A 23,976-nucleotide genomic window follows, 5' to 3' on the forward strand; every position below is an offset into this window, starting at 1 on the left:
TAAAAATTATCATATAGAACTTTGAAATTCAAAACCAATGAATTAATAAAAGTAAAAAACATTACAAAAGACATTGATAGACCATTCGGACAAAGCGAAAACACTAAGTTAAGAAAATAAATCCATCGTGTCTAAAGTAAGTAAACGTTGTCGAACACGAAATAAACGAGGTAATGAAATTAAAGAATGAAACATTTAGAATTATAAATATCGTAACATGCAATTGAAATAACGGGGGGTGAATAACGTGGTAAGTAAACGTAGCATTTAACCAACGTAATATGAACATGTAAATTGATAACGCATTGGGTTCGAGAATAGCTTAGATAAACGACACTTTTAAGTATCAAAATATCATGATGTTTAACAAATGAAAATTTTCCAATAAAACATCGACGTGACCAATGGCAACGTTGAGATGAATAAACAATTATATCTTACCAACATGTAAATTGATAATAACTTGAAATGAAATGGATAAACGAAATTTTAATATTAAATTATTAAAACTGATTAAGTTTGTGAAAAGAAACATTCTCAAAGTAAACAATTGAAATTTCGAAATCAAAATAAAGCATTTGTTCCAGACTGATGAAATCAAGAACAACAAAATGGTTTAATTATAACATCGAGTGAAAGAGAAATACACGAATAACCAAACCAATTTGTGTAAAAAAAAATTGTAACATAGCATAAACTCGGCATGTACATGGGACACAGTCCCGGTTCTAAGTAAACGAATTCGTTTGGAGAGAATCGGTCACCGATAGTAAAATGTAGAAATAAAATGAAAATAGGGTTTCTATTAGTTAACTATGTACACATACATGTTCATAATCCCAATTTCCACTTAACGGTTACATTGATGGGAAATTGGTCATAGATCACAGAATTCGAAATAACAAACGTAAACTGATTTAATAAAGCGAATAAGAATAATGTACGAATTTACGTTTCGTAAAATACAAACAAATATGGATCAAAGATCAATGAACAATCAAAATAAACTTCGTAAACAATATTCTAAAGACGTGGATGTAAAATCACTTTGGGTATGTCCGAAAAAAAAATATGTGAAGGAGAACTTAAAGAAACGAAAATGTTGCTTGTGACGCTTTTCTTCTCGAATGTCGGTTTATTTGAGGTAGGAGAGGTTGACGTGGGAGGTGGCGCCATGATTTCTTAGCCGAAACTCATTGGCGTTAATGAAGGAGTATGAAAAAAAAACTTTAATCTTACAAAAATCGGTTGTAAATCGTGATGCTTTTAAATCTAATGGTGAAATAAAATTTATTTAGAAAAAAAGTTTTTAGCTATCGTTAGGACTCACAAATTTTATGAAACTTTCATATAAAAACAAATGTTTTCTTTTGGCCCGCGGCCTAGGTAGAAAGGAAAGAAATGATTGTCAAGGTATCCGACTTGTTGAATGAAAAATAGCCTCAAATGGCTTAAGACTTGTTTGGAACAAAAATATTACTTTAAATATGGTTTGAATAAATAATTACATTATCATTAGTGGTGACGATAATGCTAATAATAATAATATTACTAATAATAATAAATAGTATTAATAATGGTAATAATAAAATTATTAATAATAATAGTATAGATAATTACCGTAATAATAATAATAATAATAATAATGATGACGGTGATGGTACTAATAACAATACTTGTATTATATTAATAATGATGGTATTTTTGATAACTATAATAATAATAGTAATAATAGAGATAATAAATTCTTTTTTTTTAAGAAAATCCATTTGACTGAAAGTTAAAAATAACTGAGGATTTGGAATTAGGCGCAAAGTGTTAGTAAAAGAAATAAATCGTAGGAAAGTACGTGAAAGTATATATAGACGAGTTTGATGAGTTTTGTAAAGATCTAAGTATTGAAACAGGAAAATCGTGTAAGGTCAACAAAGGATGCGGGGTTAGGATATTGCATGGCGAAACCAAGTCAGGCCTTCCATAGTATAGCGGGTGTGCTAGGGTCACCACAATGATAGTAGGCTTGAAGCATGAGGTCAAACATGTGATTGAGACAAATGGTTAGGTACAGGTCTTGCAGATGGGCGAGTGGCGTTGGGTTTGGGTGGGTTTTAGCAATAAGTGGGAATTGAATCTACCACAAATTGAAGTATATCAACGTTTCAGGGAAGTAAAGTGGTGGGATTTACACATACCATACAAAGGGTGTGTTTCAGTGTGAGGCCTTTCGGTTGGGTTTAGTTTGCGTTTCCAAGAATGGTGTTGGGTTTGAATTTGAATTTACTATAGCGATGGAGGTGGGTGTGGTTAAACGTGGAGTGATCGGGATCACGAAGGCCATTTACTGGATAACTTGGATTGTCATTTCACCAGTTGAGTGCGACAACTAGGTAAACGAGAAGGCGTGATACGAAACGTGAGGAATTTGCGTGACTTGGGATGTAAGTATAAAAATGACTAATAGATACATCAATGAAACAAGTAAAGAAAAGAAATCATATGAAACAAAATTTGAAATCGAAATTTGAATTCCCATGAGACGTCATGAGTTTTTCACATTCAACAAACGAAAATCTAAGGAATTATTGAATAATCATATGGAATAAATATTAAACTTAACAATGAATTGTAGAAACGAATTGCAAATCGAGTATTCATGTACCACCAATATTTTCTAAATTCTCAATTCTAAAACATAAGTGTAAATGAATATAACAATAAGGTAATCGAATTGAAATTCGACCATTTATATATCACCATGACCTTTCGAATTTTCAATTATAAAACTTAGTAGTAAATGAATAAAATAATATAGTAATCAAATCGAATTTCAACCATTGTTGAACTTTCAATTCTAAAACATAATAGTAAAATAATAAAGTAATCGTTTGAATTCGGTTATTACTTTGCAAACTTTTAAAAGTTTAAGCCGTAAATGAGCGTATAAATAAAGAAAACGTGTCACAAAATTTTAAAACTTAACTATTCTCGTATAAAAATGCGTAATTAAATCGAACCGAAAGCTGGGTATTCGAGTACAGACTTCCAGTTAAACACATTGTAAAACAAAGAGGAGTGCAACCATATTCTTTTCACAAAGAGAACATGGTCGCGTTGGAAAACTTAAAGTTGTGATTCATATGGCGTTGAAAGTGGTATGTTTTGGCTTAATAGAGTTCATGCTCTTTCCTAACTCTCCAGGTAAGCAACCGGGTCCCACGTCTGATTGGGATTTATACGCATTGCTTATCCTTAGGTTTCAATAACCTTGGTGTCAAGAGTTTCGGAGAACAGGCACGTCCCCCTTACAGTTACTACATACCCGCCATAACGTACCATCTTTAAGAGGAAGAAATATCGGGCAACCAAAAGTCGAAAATCTGATTATTGAAATTGAAAATCTTTGCGTTAGGCATAGGCCTTGGACTTGTGTGTGCTTGTGTAATTGAAGTACTTGAATCATCAGTATAATAATATTTGCGTACATGAGGCATAAACAAATCAATAATAGCCAAATAATGTGCATTGAACAATCAAATTAGGCTCACATAATCTCTAATCATGCAACCTAAACAATTAAGCAAATAAACTATAACCAACTTGAACACTAAGTCTAATGTCCTATCTTATAGTCACGGCTCTGATACCAATCTGTAACACCCCGGTAAAGCGGAAACGCCTGAGTGTGACATACAGATTGCTCAAAACACATGTGACACTATTAAGTGACAATCTTATCATTAATTAATTTAAAAGTCAAGTACACAAGTTTGTAGCAAGAAATACAAGGAGTATACAATAACAATTTAACTACTTGTCCATTTATTTAAAATACCCTAAGTTCTAATGTCCTTGTGAGGCAGCAGTCTCTAAATAAGGTACCTGTAGCATATATATAAAATAATGTCAACTAAATGAATAGTTGGTGAGTTCACACAAGTTTTGACATAAGTACATAAAAATCTACAATTCCATGAACAAGTGTAAATGAGTAAGTAATGTCCTTTCCAGCTGGGATTGTGCACCAGCGTACTCAGATAAGCGCAAGTAATGTCCTTTCCAATTGGTAACAACCAATGTATTCGGATCGGGGGTCCCTATTCCCTCATAACATCGAGGTCCTGAGTGCATAGGGGGCGTATGTTCAAACATAATGAAGAAACCATGAGCACGTAATCTTGAGCAAGTAGCAAGTAAACACACAAGTCCATGTAACGAATTATAGTTTGTAAATAATAAGTAATCGAAGTTGAATCTTTAATAGGATATATATGCTACCCCCAAAATAGTTAAAAAGTAGTAAAAAGTGGGTGTGAGAAACTCACCTTTGAATTGGGATGACAATCTTGAAAATGAAACGAAAACGCGTTATATGAAACCAAAAGTTCGAATCTCGCGAGGTAAAATAATAAATACGATAATTACTAACTAAGTAATGGAAAATAAAATGTTGGTATTAAGGTTCATGCATTATTGTTTATATGTATACTCTTACCCATTTTAAAGTATTTTAATTATTAAGTCTAACGAATTTTAACAAGTTATTATTATAAGTTTACTTATAAGTTGAATATTAGATTTATATCATATTTACGGGATTAATCGTTGGCGGTTAGAATTTATATAGTTACAACGTCATTATATATATTATCTAAATAACTATTTAACGAGTTTTAATGAGTGATTTGGTTTGTAAAAGTTGATTCTTGAACGAAAATTGTTAACGAAAATCGTAACATCTTTTGTTTAACTATAAAAATAATTTTATTTAATTTTTGTATGATTATAATTATACATTTAACTTATTAAAATTGATAAAAAAATGGTTTTTAAAAGAAATAAGAAAATGATTTGCTGTGACCTGGGTTCGACCCGGGTCACCATGCCCACACAACACATACACCACCACTTGACCAAAGGGCATTTGTTGATAAAGATTGAAAACAATTATTTATAAACAGAAATGAAAATCTCATCTTCTTCACCTTAAACCCTAGAGATTTCAATTATCTTGATCCATTCCAGATTTGATTGATTTAGATTAGGGGTTTTATTAGACGTGTTAAAACAAATCAAAACCATGTATCAATTACCTCGAATAATGCCGGAATGAGGATGAACAATGGGTTAGCCGGAACCGAGTTTATAAGAACGATTGATGATATTTGAAAGTTTGTGAGTGTGATTTTATTGTTCCAACACGTTTAGGAAGAAACTAGGATGCTATTTATAGCTGTAATTGGTCCGTTGGATAATTATTTCGAATTATTGCGATCTTAATATTATTCCGACGGTTCCGGGTTGGAATCCGTCCGTTGGAGTGTTATTACATGTTAATAGGCTTGATTAATCATTAAAAATGATGGTGCAACGAATTTATAACATTAAAATGGGATTAAAATTGACGTTTTGGATGATTTTAATGCTCGTCGGAGAGCTTTGTCGTCGCCGGAAAACCGACGGGAGGGAAGGGCTGGGGGGCTGGGTTGATTATTTTTTTATAATTATTTTAAATGAAATTTACACTATAAGCCCTTGAACTTTGAATATCTTTATAATATGGTTTTAAACTTTGTTTATCCTTTGAACCTTGAACTTTATAAATGTATTTAACTAGATAAAAACTTTATATATTTTATTATCTTTGGTTGGTTTATGTTTTACACTCGTATATGTTGGAACTTGATTTTTATAAATTTTTAAAGCTCGGAGATTCGTAAATTGAACAATACGAATAGAAAGTGAACATAAACGAACTTTAAATCATTGAACATGATATAAATTGGTAACTTTTAAAAAGAGATACATTAAAATGACAAAACTGGTCGGTTCAACGAATACTAATACAAATACATAAATGAATTTGAAATACATATAAAATTAAATAGAACAAAACCGAAAATTTAAAATGGGTCTGGTTTTCGGGTTTGAAAAGTAACGAATGTTACAAAGGGAAAACAAAGTTTGTCGGTCAAGAGAATCGTTATACAGATTGAAACAAGCCTCTCGAAATTGGTACCAAAAGTTCACTTCGGCCCTCTTGGCGCTTAATTTCAAACAATCAAAGGCAGACCCTTCCCTTTTCATTTGTAAAGAAAAAAACTCCTTCATTGCCGCTTTGATTTATGTTGACGATGTTATCATTGTTGGCGATAACCCATTGAAAATCCATGCCACCAAAGGTTATCTCAAGAATAAATTTAGCATTAAAGACCTAGGGAATTTAAAATATATCTTATGCATTGAGGTGGCTCGAACCAAAGAGGTTTTAGTCCTTAGCCAACGGAAATATACTCTTGACATTCAAAAGGATTGTGGTGTTCTTGGGTCCCGACCTAGCGCTTTCCCTATGGAGCAGAATCTGAAATTGGGAAAAGACGATGAAAGAGCTTGAGTAGATGCAAATCAATATAGGCGTCTTGTGGGAAGGTTACTTTATTTACAAGCAACACGGCCGGATATCGTTTATTCTGTAAACGTCTTGAGCCAATTTGTTTCTGATCCACGTGAAAGCCACATGGAGGCGGCTAATATAATTCTAAGGTACTTAAAAATGACCTCGGGACAAGGAATTTTGTTACCAAAGGAAGGTGGTATCAACTTCACCACGTATAGTGACTCTGATTGTCTCGGATGCCCCTACTCAAGAAGATCTAGAACGGGTTACTTACTTCTCTTAAGAGGAGCACCCATTTCCTGGAAGTCCAAGAAGCAATCCGTTGTGTCACGCTCTTCAGCAGAGGCTGAGTATCGTGCTATGGCTACTGCGGTAATTGAAATTTTATGGTTACGTTTGCTTTTGAAAGAACTTGGGTTACCACAAGACCAACCGACCCCCCCTTTTGTGACAACGAAGCTGCGGGACACATTGTCAACAATTCAGTTTATCATGAACGCACAAAGCATGTCGAAATGGATTGTTTCTTTGTACGAGAACGGGTAGAATCTAAACACATTCAACTAAGAGCCATTGACACAAAAAACCATATAGCCGATTTATTTACCAAGGCTTTAGGTTCTCAACAATTGCAATACCTTCTTGGAAAGTTGGGCTTTCGTGACTTACACGCTTCAAATTGATGGAGAATATAAATGATTGCCTTATTTCCCATTTCCAATTTTATGGCTCGTTGACCAACGCTCCATTCACATTTGTTTACTTCCTAATTTACTAGCTATTTTAGTGGAGGAACTTATGTGTTTTATTCTATATATTATGTAGCTCTCAAACAATAAAGATTATTGAAAATACACAAAATATCTTTGATATCACATTTTATACAACTTATATATGTAAATGTAATTATATAAATATTTCGAATTCTGTGATATCTTGAAACATTTTCTTTTTGATTGTCCAGATAAATTAATTTTTTATTTTTTCCACCGATATAATATATGAATTCTAATGCCAGTCCTTTTATATGATATCATGATCTAACACTATATTTTTTTATATTTATTTTTCCAAAGTAGTTCTTTTACGATTTTAAAAGCTTATTTTTAAATAGAAACTTTTTTTAGTTAAATGATATTAAGAATGAGAAACAAACATATTAAAAAAAAAACAAAACAAAACCCAACCATCTTACTAAATATTTTTTTTTAGAAACATTGCTATTAACAGCTAAATAATTAGTCAAAAAAGTCCATTGTTTTCAATATTCAAATGGTTTTAAAACGAGTGGGGTCACATCACAATTGTTATTATAAGAATTTATGACATATTTCTAATTTTCTACTACAGAATCATGAACACATTTCCAATGTTTTTATATAAAAATAAAAAATTAAAAACATCATACATGAGAGGATTAACTGCAAACAACCATGGAGGATATAGTGGAATCAGCAACTCCGATAACAAAACCACCCTTCTTTTTCAGCTCATTCAGATAACTTAATGCTTCTTCTGTGATGACTTCCCCGGGTACAAGTAGTGGGACTCCTGGTGGGAATGGACATACCAACTCCCCACAAACTTTCCCAATACTTTCTTCAAACCTCACTTTTGTTTTACGTGCAAAGAAGGCGTCTCGAGGGCTCAGTCGCATGCAAGTATTCGCTTTAGTAAGAGGTTGTATGTTGTTTTCTTGAATTGAGTTGTTTGTTTTTGATAGATGCTTTAACCCTGAAACAAGTCTCGCAATATCATCTTTATTGGTTCCTAGATTTACTACAAACAAGCTAGAACGTGTCCCACCAAGTTCTGGAATCACACCGTAATCTTTTTCTAAGATATCATAAGCTTCAAAACCAGATATACCATGCTTCCACACCCCAACTGAAAGTCTTAAAGGGTCGGTCCCAAAAGTAGAAGAACTAAAGACTGTAATTCCAGGTATCCTTTCAAATATAGATTTTGCTTCCATGGCTAATTCAACTGGTTTGTCAAAAAAGGTTTGTGGGTGTTCACTAATTTGAGCCCTCGCAGCGTCTTACGAAGCTAAAAGGAGATAGCTAGGACTTGTGCTTTGAAGGATTTGAAGGCACTTACATATTCTTTCTCTATCCACAATCTTTCCACTCAAATGTAACATTGAAGATTGTATGAGCGAGCCTAATACTTTGTGGGTTGATTGTATGGAAATATCAGCCCCTTGATGAAGAGCCGAAAGAGGTAGCAAGCTTTTGTGAAAGCGTAAGTGGGCCTCGTGAGCCTCATCTACAATGACTGGAATGTTGCGAGAATGACGTACACAAGACGGAAATCTCTTCTAGATTGCTACAAATGCCATGATAAGTAGGAGAAGTGATGAAAACGGCGGATGCTTTCTGACCTTCAGCATCCAACTCTTTCATTGCCTTCTCCACCTGTCGCGCATGAAAGCGCTACACTAGTTAAACAATAATGAATATTTTGATCATAAGAATTATCTGATTTTGAATAATTAGAAAATTTAACTAACTATTTATTTATTTATTTATTTATTTTTTTGGGTTTTTTTTCCTCACTTACCTGTACAGGAGTTACACCACCAGCAAAGTCCCACTCAAAATCATAATCAGGGTTGACGTATTTCGGTATTGCACCAGATAACCATACCAGAAAAGGCGGATTTATGAGCGTTTCGTTGTATTATTAGTGTATTGCCTGGTGAACAAGTAGCCAATATAGATGCTTGAATCCCACACGTTGTACCACCAACTAGAAACCATGTCTCTTCAGCTCCAAACAATTTAGCTGCTAGCTTTTGTGCATCCAGAATGGGACCCTTGGGTGCGAATAGATTGTCGACGGCTGGGAACGTTGTAAAGTCGTGAAGAAAAGGTTGCACTCCAATGACATCAGACAAGGAAGATGGAGTTGCTCTACCTCTGCTATGACCAGGAAACTGAAAATATGCAACATTTTGCTCGGCTACAGCCTTTAGTCTACTTACCAATTGCAGGTTTTCTGTATCTTGAGCATCTGAAATAACCACACTATCATCGACAAGTTTTTTGTTTCCTGTCTTCTCATTCTTGTTCCATGAAATTCTATTCTTTCTTTCCTACAAAACCATATAAATAAATCATATCTCAAATTGAATTAGTTGTTGATGATTGTAAAGTTAGCCATCACTCAAACGTGGTTCTGGATTTGTCACTCTCCGTATTTGAACTTATTACAATACTACAAAAATGTGGGATAACGTGTTGAAAATTTAGTGAAAATGTGTTTTTCACTTAATTTGGACACAAACAGTTACCTGTATTTTTAACCATTATAAACTTTTTACCCATTATTTTCAAAAGAATCCAATTACAAAGGAGAGGTGAGTAAGCAGACAGCAAGCTTTACCACAACCCCCTTTTAAATGGAAAATCCGGTCATACGAAAACAAAATTATAGTTCTTAGGCGTCAATATGTTATTGTGCACAACCCGTTGAACTATTTTCAGAAACGTAACTGCATCTGGGGAAGGGGCCTAAATGTATCAAAAGCAAAAGGAATAAGGCATGTTGATTCTCGGCACATGCGTTCTCGTGCTTAGCATGTTTTCCGGAATATACCTTTAATGCGGCCTGCTAAGCAACAAACCCAGTTTCCTAAGTCGGACAAGGGGGGCACTCCAGTAAGGTCCACACGCATGCTTCCGCCTACCCATCCAAACACAAAAATGTTTGCTGGCTGGAGAGTAGACCTATTATAAATTTTTTTAAAGACCAATAATATTAATAAACGAAAGGGGGACAACTAGCAAGAAGCCCAAACAAACAAAAATAGTCACAACCGAGTACAAAAAGCCCTATAAGGGGAAATTAAAGAAGCTAAACTTGCACCATTTCTCTCAATCAAGGCTCGAGACCTTGCCACGATGTTTCACCCACAAGAAGGAAGCGGACATAATATCGTTGACCACTTTGGACATATGAAAAGGCACATTATTGAAAATAATGTCGTTTCTGGCTTTCCATATCATCCAACAAGTAACCGCCGAGATGGATTGCACCTCTTTACATTCCTCTTTGCTCTTTATTAAATTATCTGGGTAACCGAGCATCTCCTCCAACGTGCCAAAACTGGCCCTTTTAGGAAGTTTGACCCAGTCATGTATAATAGACCATACCCACTTGGAGACAGTACAATTTATCAAAAGATGTTGTGATGTATCAACAAATTCTCCACAAAATACACATTGTAAATCCTCCAACATAACCCTTCTTTTGGACAGCTCCCATTTAGTCGAAATGCGGTCGAGTAACAGCTGCCACATGAAGCAATTTATTTTCAAAGGAACCCCTTTTATCCTATAAGTAAAGTCGATAACCGGTATATTTAGATTATCAATTTCCCACAAGGGATTTCACCAAACAAAACCATGTCCATGATAAGGTTAAGATGAATGAGATATCAACACTTTAAGTTGTGTGGTTGAAGCATGAAAAATTGTAAAGATGGAGCTTGTCCCACTTTAGTGAAAAGATAGATCTTGAGTGGGTTTATAAGTGGGAGGTTTTTAAACAATCTATACCTACTTGTATATCAAGACACACCCGGTTGTAGGTGCAACGATGCATCCAACGCGCCCAGACCCATAACCTAGGTGAGGAGCAATTTGTGTAATGTGCAATTTTCATGATAGAATCGGGACTTTTACTTGCTTTAAACCCTTTGTGCGTCCATTATTTTGTTGAAATTCGACTTTAATCTCTCTAGATACTATTTGATGAAGAGTGAAGCAAGGTTGGCGTCATCGGTATCGAATTAATGAATGGACTAATTTAATTTATTGTCATTATCGTTCGAACAATCGTTAGCCGGTTTTGAAATTAAAAAAGTTTGACTTTTTTCAACTTATAATCAACAATTTCCTTTTCAGATGATTGATTTTGAAATTGTGATTTCTTCATTCGGTTCTTCTATGAGTACACCCTTCCAGTCTCTCTATCTCTCTCCCCCTCTCTTTTGGATAGCACCAACTTGGAGACACTATAATTTATCAAAAGATGTTGTAATATTTCAACAAATTCTCCACAAACCACACATTGTAAATCCTCCAACATAACCCTTCTGTTGGACAGCTCCCGTTTAGTCGAAATGCGGTCGAGTAACGGCTGCCACATGAAGCAATTTATTTTCAAAGGAACCCCTTTTATCCAATAAGTAAAGTCGATAACCGGTATATTTAGATTATCAATTCCCCACTAAGGGATTTCACCAAACAAAACCATGTCGATGATAAGGTTAAGATGAATGAGATATCAACACTTTAAGTTGTGTGGTTGAAACATGAAAAAATGTAAAGGTGGAGCTTGTCCCACGTTAGTGAAAAGATAGATCTTAAGTGGGTTTATAAGTGGGAGCTTTTTAAACAATCTATACCTACTTGTATATCAAGACACACCCGGTTGTAGGTGCAACGATGCATCCAACGCGCCCAGACCCGTAACCTAGGTGAGGAGAAATTTGTGTAATGTGCAATTTTCACGATAGAATCGGGAATTTTACTTGCTTTAAAACCTTTGTGCGTTCATTTTTTTTTGTTGAAATTCGACTTTAATCTCTCTAGATACTATTTGATGAAGAGTGAAGCAAGGTTAGCGTCATCGGTATCAAATTAATGAATGGACTAATTTAATTTATTGTCATTATAGTTCTAACAATCGTAGGTTTCGGATTATACTCGAATTTGACATAAAGTGGGTTAATCCGAACCCTAGAATGAGATTAGAACAAGTAAATTGACAAACCTTGACGATTGATCTAAGGAATGGGTGGTGAAATCGGCGAAAAATCGCCCCTAGTGTTCGGGTGGTGAGTTAAAATGTGAAAATGGACGGTTTTAGGGTTTACCCATCAGATGTACTCACCATGGCCGTTGTCAGCTGGGAACGGCTCATGCTGGCCGGTCTGGTTCAGTTTTTTGTTTTTTTAACCATTTTTCGAATCTTGGAATTGCTTAACGGTCGTACTGGACTGAAAAGTTTAGGTATGTCAATTTACAACACAAGAACATGATATTTCATTGATGATAAGGGTGAACGAGTATAAAAGTGATAAACGGAAATGACGAGTAGTACAAAATACGATAAACGAGAATCTAAACCTAACAAAACTACTTGAATAATCTTGGTCCTCCAAACAAGGCCTGCATGTTGGTGCATGTGGGTAGGCCCTTTTATGAAGTTAGTTTGGGCTGCCTTCACAACATGGTTCCGGTTAAATCGAGCATGTTTGGTTGTGAGTTGCTCGAGGTTGTTTTCTAGCATTGCTATCCTTCGGTCTACATGATAATGTTCCAAACGTAATTTCTCGACCTTGTCATGCAGCTCTCGAATCCTCTGTTCCGCTTCCATGTTGACACTAACTAGCTCACCGATTCTCTTGCGTAAGCACATGAGTTCCCAAACTACATCTATTGGCACATCTTATTGTCTTTCATAACTTAGCCCCCGTTCTATCTTTTCCATGGCTAGTTTTTATAATAAGTGTATAAAAAGGGGGTTTGTCAAAAGAATGGGAAGTGATAGCCATTTATAGGCACGCGGGAGGGGAAAACACGACTGTGGTGACATAAACACGACCGTGGTAGTTGAGTGACATAAATGCCACTTTTGGAAAATTGTACGTGTAACGATTCCGACGAAACCAGGGATACCCTAACCGATAGACAATAGTTACGTCATATTTAATGTCGGGTACACGAATTACTATAGTAATTATACGAGAATACATGGTTCACTGTATTGATTGTACGTGAATATATAATTCATCGTATTGAATATGCGATCAATCGATCGATAGTTATTGAAACCCGAACGAATCGAGGGTTCAATTATAGACGATATCTATAATTTTTAGTGATTTTACGAAGCATTAATGCTTCAGGATAAGTAAAGTACGGCACAGAAAAAGAATTTCGATTTAATGGTACGTCGGTGCGTTAAACGGAACCTTTAATACCAAACCGAGCAAGAGACGATCGATCAAGCCGAAAAAGATGCACAATTATTAATAATATGATGTTTTAAGTTAATGAAAGTCATGGTTTAAGTTTTTAAAGTTTTTAAATCGGTTCTATATAAATTTCACTTTTAAGCCGAAAACGATCGTTTTAGCCTCGTTTTAAGCCGAATAAAACATTTAACCGAAAAACGAACTGAACCAGATTATCCAAAACATTATCCGGATTGCGGATATCCAAACATGTGGCTAAGAATGAAGAGGTGGGTCCCACCCCACCCCCTCACTACTTCCGATCGGAATGGGAGGATATCCCATAATCCTCATTTCTTTTTTTACACAAACCTTTCAAGATCTCACAATCCTCTCAACATCACGAACTCAAAACCGAGAGTTCTAGCAAGAAAAACAAGGTAACGATCGAGTTATGCACGTGTTCATCTTCGTTTCTTGAGTTTATTTGCAAGAAAATGAGGTTTCAAAGATGAAAACCGATTCTTGCATGATCAATTGATGTATACGGGTTATACAAGGGATCTTGGTCCAAGAAAGGAGTTAAACGGACCAAAAACGAATTTTTACGGTTTAAATCTTTGTTTTTGAATCATAACCGAACCTATAGTGTAAGAGGCTTGATCGTGAGTGTAACTTGCTTGGTATTGTGGTATGTTGTTAGGCTCTGTGTTTAGTGGTAGATAAGGCGGAAAGACGAGTTTGTAGCTTGTAGTGGCGGAAAACGAAAGGTATATTCGGTTTATGTTCGGTGTATGTGTTTTGGGACAGATTGTTGATGGTTTAGAGTTAGGTCATGAACTTTTACAGGGATGTTCTAAACATGAAAATAAGAGTTCTATGAATTTTTGGTAATTTTTGGACAAAGGATGAATATTTGGTGAATTTAATGCTCGGTTTTGGCCAAAAATGGTGAAAAATAGTTAAATATCATGAAAAATTCTGGAAATTTCAGATAAGCTTTTTATATCATGTATAAGTCACACACAAAATTTTAGGTCAGTTGGAGAAGTCTAAGTAGGCTTTTCGGTTAAACGAGTTCTAGGGTTTTCTAGCTCGGTTTTAGTGAAAATGGCATGTAAAATGAGATTTTGGTTCTGGAAAAATTACAGGGGACTATGTGGATGGCAGGAGACATCCAGGAAAAATTTGGGATTTTTCTAAGATCGTTTGGTATTTACGACATATTTAGTGTTTAAATGGTGTTTAAAAATAGATAAATAAATTTTAAATATAGAAATTAATTTTGGAAATATTTTTATAAAATTTCCCACTGTCAAAAAGTGATTTGTGCAAAATTTCAAGATCCGAGATTAAACGGATAATTATTTGTGCAAAAACAAACTTTTAAAGTTTAAAAAACGTAAACCGGTAAAGTTCGCATAAGCTAGCTGACTGGTGTATAAAAACCCTAAAAATGAACTATTTTCATATAATTGAGTTAAACAAGTAAAAATGAATCATCCGAAAATAATTCGGATGATTTGAGTAATTTTACCCGATAAAACAGTTTCCGGTGCACTAAAGACGGAAACGGGTCCCGCGGCCAATCGGGGCGTCTAAACCGAGCTCTAATTTCACAACTTAAACTAAATTATCAGTCAACCACTATTTTCGGGTCGTGTGTGACCAAACTCATTTTTGAAACATAAAAACGGGTAACCGTGCTAGGCACGCAAAACGTGGAAAACAAGCTATTAAAAAATTTGTCTGTTGAACTCTAAATGACATCACAATCTGAGTCCGGAGAAGTGTTTCTGGGTTAACAGTGTCCCCAGATGTACCGGTTGATACGGTTAAAAGGTTATATAAACAATAATTGTATAATAACGATCTTAGGGATCATATTACAGATTGGACGTGTTAATTGATAATGATTGTTGTTACCTGCTTGCATGTGCTAAGGTGAGTTTCACGAGCCCCTTTTCTGAACTGTTTTAGAATATTTTCTCGGGGCGGAAGCATGTTTTTACTGAAATGTTTAAGTACATACTGAACGCATGGATTTGCGTGGATTTATATATATTTTATTGTACGGGAATCGTACGGAAATGTAATAAGATGGTAATTGTCTGAGTTGCTAACATTCTAAGGCCCCGGAACACGAGTGATTAACTGAAAGCCGGTAGAGTGTGGATAACACTATTGGTCTGACAAACCCAACTGGTCCGGCATGGATTTGCTGATGTTTCCCAGCCAGTTGCACATGTCTATTTTGGGTGTTATATATATTTTGCTATGTAATGTTAGACATAGCGGTTTGGGGCAGTTCCGTGGGCGGGGGATATGCCACGGGGGTTGTGTGTGATAGTCAGAGGTTTCACTTGTGGGCTCAGCATAATTACATCGATAATACTATATTTTTGATAATGATTTATCATGGTTTACCCGAATTGTGAAACTCACCAACTTTTCTTAGTTGACCCGTTTTCTCACATGCTTTTCAGGTACAATTAAGATGAAGTGATTGCTTACGTGCTAAGTGCTTGATGTGTGTAAGATTTGCGTGCAGGATGTTAGGATACATTATAACAAATAGAATTGTGTATCGTATTGTATGATGTGTGTATCACCTAGACGGTAATGAAATACATGATAATGTAATTTGAAGTATATTAATGTATTCAGATTTCTTTATAAACAATGTGGTTGATATCAGAGGTGTCTGTTGCATCCCGTTTACGTTTCCGCTGCGGTTACGGGGTGTTAGAGAAGTTGGTATCAGAGCCATTGGTTTTAAAAGAATTAGGATGTCTTTAAAAGATACCTAAAATCTAACCTGTAGCTCAAGTATTATAGGATCTGAATATCAACTAATAATTTATAGTGACGAGGTCTGGATGAACTTGGATAGACAAGTGAGTTATTATGGTCCGGAACATAATAACAGACTTGTCCGCACGAGGGAATTCAGGGGAAGTCGCGGGGTACATTAATAGGTAAAAATGGCAACATATGTGTAAAGTATATAATATTATTTATGCGTGCTATTGTGTGTATATATATATATATATATATGTGTGTGTGCATATCTTGTGGGTACTTGTATTGAGAAATAGGACCCGGATGAGGAACCGGTGGATGAAATAATAAAAGTACCGAGGATGCTGAAATTCCTAGAGCATCGGCTGATAATGAGTCTGACTTATCAGGCCATAGTTATGATAGTACCAAGTTAGATTTCCCGTTTGACATTAACCAGAAATATCTAGTAACCGTCACTCCCAACCAAAAGTGATAAATACCTTACCCTACCAACACCGGTACTGTATATCCTAATAACCCCATATGTTCACCCGAACCGCCGATCCTCACGTACGGATGGACCTGTACCTGAACCCTTTCTTATTCCATTAAGATAAATAAATAAATAAATAAAATAAAATAATAATAATAATGAATTTGATAATAAATGAGCAGATAAAAATAATATAAAGAAATATATATATGTATTTCTCACTCTCAAACATATGAGTCATACCACCTCCGGATCGAGAATTACTGATTTTAGCAACCTAGAACGCCTGAGGACATTAACTGAGCAAGTGATAGAGTTTCCCATAATAGTAATTAATAATATTTGAAGGCAACCCATGTTGCGCGATCACTTTGAACCGTGCAACTCCCTATGTTATCCTTACATCCGTTAGATGCCTATACCCATGTATACTCGAAAAGAATGATTACCCATACACAAAGAGGTGTTGGAATCATTATAGCATAGTTGGTTGTTCGTTCGTAGGTGGTATACCGTGTATGCAGGATATACGAATAGACACGGATATTATAACTCTGTGGTACGTAATCGTTTGGTGCTCACGGTGAACATGTATCGGTTATGCTGACATGCAGAAGGATATTGAAATCAAGCATATTAAAACATTAATCCTTATTGAGAAAGATCTATATGTCAGTTGGTGACAAGGGTTATGAAACATATTTAAACGTTAACCGACGTCAGGTTAAGTCCATGTGATATTATACTTGTGGGACATATATACTAGATACTGGTATGTGTAATATGTATGATAATATTTGGTGTGTATGTGTACCTGTTGTTATGATTGAGCTGGTAACGAGTTATACGGTGAGATTAGTATTGATTACTGCGTACGGGATGAGTACGGCAGAATGACATGAAAAGAGTAACTCCAATGATGGAGATTGATATGATTCAGTTGATTGCTCAAAGATAGCAGACGATGATACCGAATGTTGTATCACAGATCACTGCTAGTGTTGATGCAAATGTGATCGCAGAATTATAGATCGAGCAATCACATGATTACGAATATTTCAATTCTTAGTGTTATTACTAAGAGTGTTATTGTCCCACCGAATACTATTATGACTACAAGTATTAGTTATAAACTAAACATGAATAGTAGTCGTAATGAATTAGATCCGGTATGAAGGATATGTTTATCGGTTGTGTTAAGGGGATTATTAATAGTTTACTGATGGTAAAGGGAGAAATAGATTAGCGAGTGGATAGAAAAGATCGAAATGGTTAAGGATATTAGTAAGAGTCTAGAACATTGTGTAGTGAAAATATGCTACAGATATATTGGTAGATTATGTTATATCGTGATGGAACACGATGGTACAAAATTATAGTTAGAAAATTATTACTCAGATGATATGGTCAGAATTTAAAATTCTTGTGCTAGAGCACTTTATTTCGAGTAATTAAGTTCAGAGATTGGAAATTGAGCTATGGAAGATAGAAACGTTGTGTGATGATCACTTAGAACACGCTAATCGTTTGAAGGAAGTGTCATGTCTGGTAACATGGTTAATTACTCCTGAAATTAAGCGAAGTGAACGCTATATTGGGGAGCTAACTCCATCGATAAGGAGTATAGTCAACCCTGTAAAATATACAACCTTTGGAAGGGTTGTGTCACAAGCCAGCATTGATATATTTGATTCTATGGGAAGCGGAATGGAAGGACGTTAGGTGAAACGTCGAGTGTTAAAGAAGGGAAATGATAAAGGTATAGTGCAAGATAGACTTGTGAATAAGTAGGTATGTCCTACAACCCAGAATTATACTAAGACTAGTTCTGGTGTGAAAACATGAACCGCATAAAGGGTCATTCCTTAAATGTGGAAAATATAGTTATCGGCAGAAAGAAGAATGTCGGGTGATAGTAGGCCACAGGTATGGTAAAGATGGACGTAATGCCCCAATTGTAGAACCAACTGAAGCCATGTGGACCGGCAACCCCAACTCATTCGTGTACAACCACTCCGAACCCAACAACTTCAATAACAATCCATCCAAAGAAATCAAATTATGCCAAACAGATGTACTTGCTATGAATGTGGCAGTACAGAACGTTTCAAGAGAAATTGCCCAAAGTTGAACCAAGGTGTCGTTGGAAGACGAACCTCAAGACAAGCATCAACCTCGGATCAAGCAAGGAGCCGTGATTTTGTGAGTAATTCGAATAAAGCACGTCATGATCCAAAGGTGGTATTAAGTACGTTGTAGTTTTAAATCAATGGGCTTCAGCGATATTTTTACGGTCGTCGATAGAAGTTAGTTCCTGCTAACCTCCTATCATTTGGAAAGATACCGATTAGTGAAACTATAGAACCCCATACGGTAGAATCGCTAACGGTAAATCCCTAATGGTTAACTAAATTGTTCGGAATTGTCCTATTACTCTGAACGATTAATCCTTTCCTTATTGACCTACGACCAGTAAAGTTAAGAAGTTTTGACGTAATAGTTAACATGGATTGGCTAACTCAACATGAAGCTGAAATCAAATATGAGAAGAAGATGATTAGAAGCTCTCAATCGGACGATGAAGCGATTAGATACAGAGAAAAGTGTACGGTATTATGTTACCACTCTAATCTCATCTTGAGATGTTATAATATTTACGACAAGAAGACGTGGTGTATTTAACAAACGCGATTGCCAAAAGTATTTAAAAGAAAACATATAGAAAATGTTTCGATGATACGTAAATATCCAGAAGTTTTCCCAGAAGAACTTCCTGGGTTACCGCCAACCCAACAGGTCGAATTCAGAATCGATTTAATACCTCAAGCTGGCCATGTTGCTAAAGCATCTTACCGACTTGCATCAACTGAAATGCAAGAATTATTGGATAAGGTTTTATGCGACCTAGTTAGTCACCATGGGGTGCACCAGTGTTATTTGGGAAATGAAGGACGGAAGTGTTAGGATGTGTGTTGATTAGGGAGAATTGAATAAAGTGACGAACAAGAATAGGTATTCACTTCCTCGAAGTAAATGATCTGTTTAACCAACTGCAAGGGGCGGTTTATTTTTAGAAATTGATCTTAGATATAGTTATCACCAAATGAAGAATCCAAGAGGAGGACGTTGCAACAACAGCGTTTCGGACTCGTTACGGCCATTATGAATTCTTATTTATGCCGTTCGGGCTAACAAATGCGCCGACAGTGTTCATGGACCTCATGAACCGAGTCTATAAACCTTATTTTGACAAATTGTCAAAGCATTCATTGATGATATTGTGATATATCTGCAACGTAAAGAAGAGCACGAACGACGGTTAAGGAAAATTGTGGAAGTGTTAAAGCAAGAAGAGTTGTACGCGAAGTTTTCGAGATGTGATTTTGAATACAGAAAGCATAATCCCTTGGTCTTGTTGTAAAGCAACAAGGATTTCACGTAGATCCAAATAAGATAGAAACCATTAAAATTGGCAGTCACCCAAGGCGACAAAGGAAATGCGCCAATTTTTAGGACTAGCCAGAGACTATCAGCGGGTTATTAAAGAATTTTTAGCATTACCCAACTCATAATCCTTTGTACGACGCAAATGTACAAATTTTATAGATAATAAGAGACCGCAGTCTCATATTCATCGAAGATGGGTCGAGTTGTTAAGCGATTATGACTGTGACATCCGTTATCACCCCGGCAATGCTAACGTTGTAGCCGATACCTTGAGTAAGAAAGATCGGGTTAAGCCATTGCGAGTGCGAGTGCTGGGGATGATAGTCCAGTCGAACCTTTCGGACCTGATTCGAGTTGCTCAACGTGAGGCGTTGAAAGAGGAACAATTGGAAAAGGAGGAACTTTACGGCAATGAGAAGAATTTCGAACAACGCGTGGACGAAATTCTCTACTTCAAAAAATTGGGTTTGGATCCCGACCCTCCATGACCTTCGTGAATTAATCATGGACGAAGCGCATAGATCGAAATATCCCATACATCCGGGATCGGATTAGACTATTGATGATACGAATATCTGAAAGGATTTTGTTAATGACCGAGTGTGGAGAAAGATATGGTTACGTATGTTGGTGAAAATTTAAGTTATGCAAGAGATAAGGCTGCGTACCGAAAACCCTTGGGAACGCCACAACGACAGAAAATTCGCCAATGATAGTGGGAATAAATTACAATGGGTTTCGGGACGCAAATTCCCAAGATATATCAAAGGCATGAGGTAAATTGGGTAATCGCGGATCGATTAACCAATCCTCGCTTTTCATCCCAATCCATGTCGATTACCACAATGAATTCTCGCCCAAATTCATGATGGTGAAATGGTATCTCGTCATGGAGTACCATTTTCAATTATCTCAGATTGAAATAGCATCCTACTTCCATTATTGGAAGGCGGGGAAGGAAGCATCGAGCTTGAAGCTTTCTATGGGTGAAGTAATTATTACCAATTTGTTGAATTGAAAATGGGCGTCACTCAAGCCATAAGATTTGAATTGATTCGAGAAACAACCAATAGGATTTATAATAATTAAGATATGTTGAAAGCAGCGCGAGATTGGCAAAGGATTTATGCCAGCATTCAAAGGAAACCATTGTCGCTGGAAAGAGGTGACAAGGTATTTTTAAGGCATCATCTTAGAGAGGTGATATGAGGTTTGGCAAAACCGAAAATAGCTCCTTAATATATTGGACCTCATGAGACTATCTCCATGATTGGTCATTTAGTTAATCGATTAAAATACTTCAGGGGCTAAGTACTATACAAGATGTTTTGCCATGTATACGGATTGAAAAGTGCCTAGGCGTTGAGGCAACGAAAGTACCAGTAATAGAGGTACTCATAGAAGACATGCCTGATATCATAAATAATTCCATAGAGTTAGTAGACGGGAAAACTAAACAGTTTGGACATACCAAGCTTTATTGATAAAGATTAAGTGGAATTCACAGCGAGGACCAGATTATACCTGGTAACGCGAGGGTAAATCCTAAAGGAAAAACCCCCACCTTTCTCTCGGAAGGGGATAGTGGGCGTGTAAAATTTCGAGGACGAAATTTCTTAACGGGGGGAGAATGTAACGATTCCGACGAAACCAGGGATACCCTAACCGATAGACAATAGTTACGTCATATTTAATGTCGGGTACACGAATTACTATAGTAATTATACGAGAATACATGGTTCACTGTATTGATTGTACGTGAATATATAATTCATCGTATTGAATATGCGATCAATCGATCGATAGTTATTGAAACCCGAACGAATCGAGGGTTCAATTATAGACGATATCTATAATTTTTAGTGATTTTACGAAGCATTAATGCTTCAGGATAAGTAAAGTACGGCACAGAAAAAGAATTTCGATTTAATGGTACGTCGGTGCGTTAAACGGAACCTTTAATACCAAACCGAGCAAGAGACGATCGATCAAGCCGAAAAAGATGCACAATTATTAATAATATGATGTTTTAAGTTAATGAAAGTCATGGTTTAAGTTTTTAAAGTTTTTAAATCGGTTCTATATAAATTTCACTTTTAAGCCGAAAACGATCGTTTTAGCCTCGTTTTAAGCCGAATAAAACATTTAACCGAAAAACGAACTGAACCAGATTATCCAAAACATTATCCGGATTGCGGATATCCAAACATGTGGCTAAGAATGAAGAGGTGGGTCCCACCCCACCCCCTCACTACTTCCGATCGGAATGGGAGGATATCCCATAATCCTCATTTCTTTTTTTTACACAAATCTTTCAAGATCTCACAATCCTCTCAACATCACGAACTCAAAACCGAGAGTTCTAGCAAGAAAAACAAGGTAATGATAGAGTTATGCACGTGTTCATCTTCGTTTCTTGAGTTTATTTGCAAGAAAATGAGGTTTCAAAGATGAAAACCGATTCTTGCATGATCAAGTGATGTATACGGGTTATACAAGGGATCTTGGTCCAAGAAAGGTGTTAAACGGACCAAAAACGAATTTTTACGGTTTAAATCTTTGTTTTTGAATCATAACCGAAACTATAGTGTAAGAGGCTTGATCGTGAGTGTAACTTGCTTGGTATTGTGGTATGTTGTTTGTAGGCTCTGTGTTTAGTAGTAGATAATGCGGAAAGACGAGTTTGTAGCTTGTAGTGGCGGAAAACGAAAGGTATATTCGGTTTATGTTCGGTGTATGTGTTTTGGGACAGATTGTTGATGGTTTAGAGTTAGGTCATGAAATTTTACAGGGATGTTCTACACATGAAAATAAGAGTTCTGTAAATTTTTGGTAATTTTTGGACAAAGGATGAATATTTGGTGAATTTAATACTCGGTTTTGGCCAAAAATGGTGAAAAATAGTTAAATATCATGAAAAATTCTGTAAAATTTCATATAAGCTTTTTATATCATGTATAAGTCACACACAAAATTTTAGGTCAGTTGAAAAAGTCTAAGTAGGCTTTTCGGTTAAATGAGTTCTAGGGTTTTCTAGCTCGGTTTTAGTAAAAATGGCATGTAAAATGAGATTTTGGTTCTGGAAAAATTACAGGGGACTATGTGGATGGCAGGGTACATCCAGGAATAATTTGGGATTTTTCTAAGATCGTTTGGTATTTACGAAATATTTAGTGTTTACATGGTGTTTAAAAATAGATAAATAAATTTTAAATATAGAAATTAATTCTGGAAAGATTTTTATAAAATTCCCCACTGTCAAAAAGTGATTTGTGCAAAATTTCAAGATCCGAGATTAAACGGATAATTATTTGTGCAAAAACAAACTTTTAAAGTTTAAAAAGCGTAAACCGGTAAAGTTCGCATAAGCGAGCTGACTGGTGTATAAAAACTCTAAAAATGAACTATTTTCATATAATTGAGTTAAACAAGTCAAAATGAATCATCCGAAAATAATTCGGATGATTTGAGTAATTTTACCCGATAAAACAGTTTCCGGTGCACTAAAGACGGAAACGGGTCCCGCGGCCAATCGGGGCGTCTAAACCGAGCTCTAATTTCACAACTAAAACTAAATTATCAGTCAACCACTATTTTCGGGTCGTGTGTGACCAAACTAATTTTTGAAACATAAAAACGGGTAACCGTGCTAGGCACGCAAAACGGGGAAAACAAGCTATTAGAAAATTTGACTGTTGAACTCTAAACGACATCACAATCTGAGTCCGGAGAAGTGTTTCTGGGTTAACAGTGTCCCCAGATGTACCGGTTGATACGGTTAAAAGGTTATATAAACAATAATTGTATAATAACGATCGTAGGGATCATATTACAGATTGGACGTGTTAATTGATAATGATTGTTGTTACCTGCTTGCATGTGCTAAGGTGA

At 35.8% G+C, this 23,976-nt stretch overlaps 1 pseudogene; it reads right to left on the minus strand.

Annotated features, from left to right (window-relative positions):
- Window positions 1–7,811: 7,811 nt before the first annotated feature.
- Window positions 7,812–23,976, minus strand: part of LOC143591713 (uncharacterized) — a 42,059-nt pseudogene continuing 25,894 nt past the window's right edge.

The sequence above is a fragment of the Bidens hawaiensis genome, unplaced genomic scaffold (assembly GCF_021521415.1).
Source record: "Bidens hawaiensis isolate Kalapana, Puna unplaced genomic scaffold, B.hawaiensis_p1.1 tig00039992_1, whole genome shotgun sequence".
Taxonomy (NCBI): domain Eukaryota; kingdom Viridiplantae; phylum Streptophyta; class Magnoliopsida; order Asterales; family Asteraceae; genus Bidens; species Bidens hawaiensis.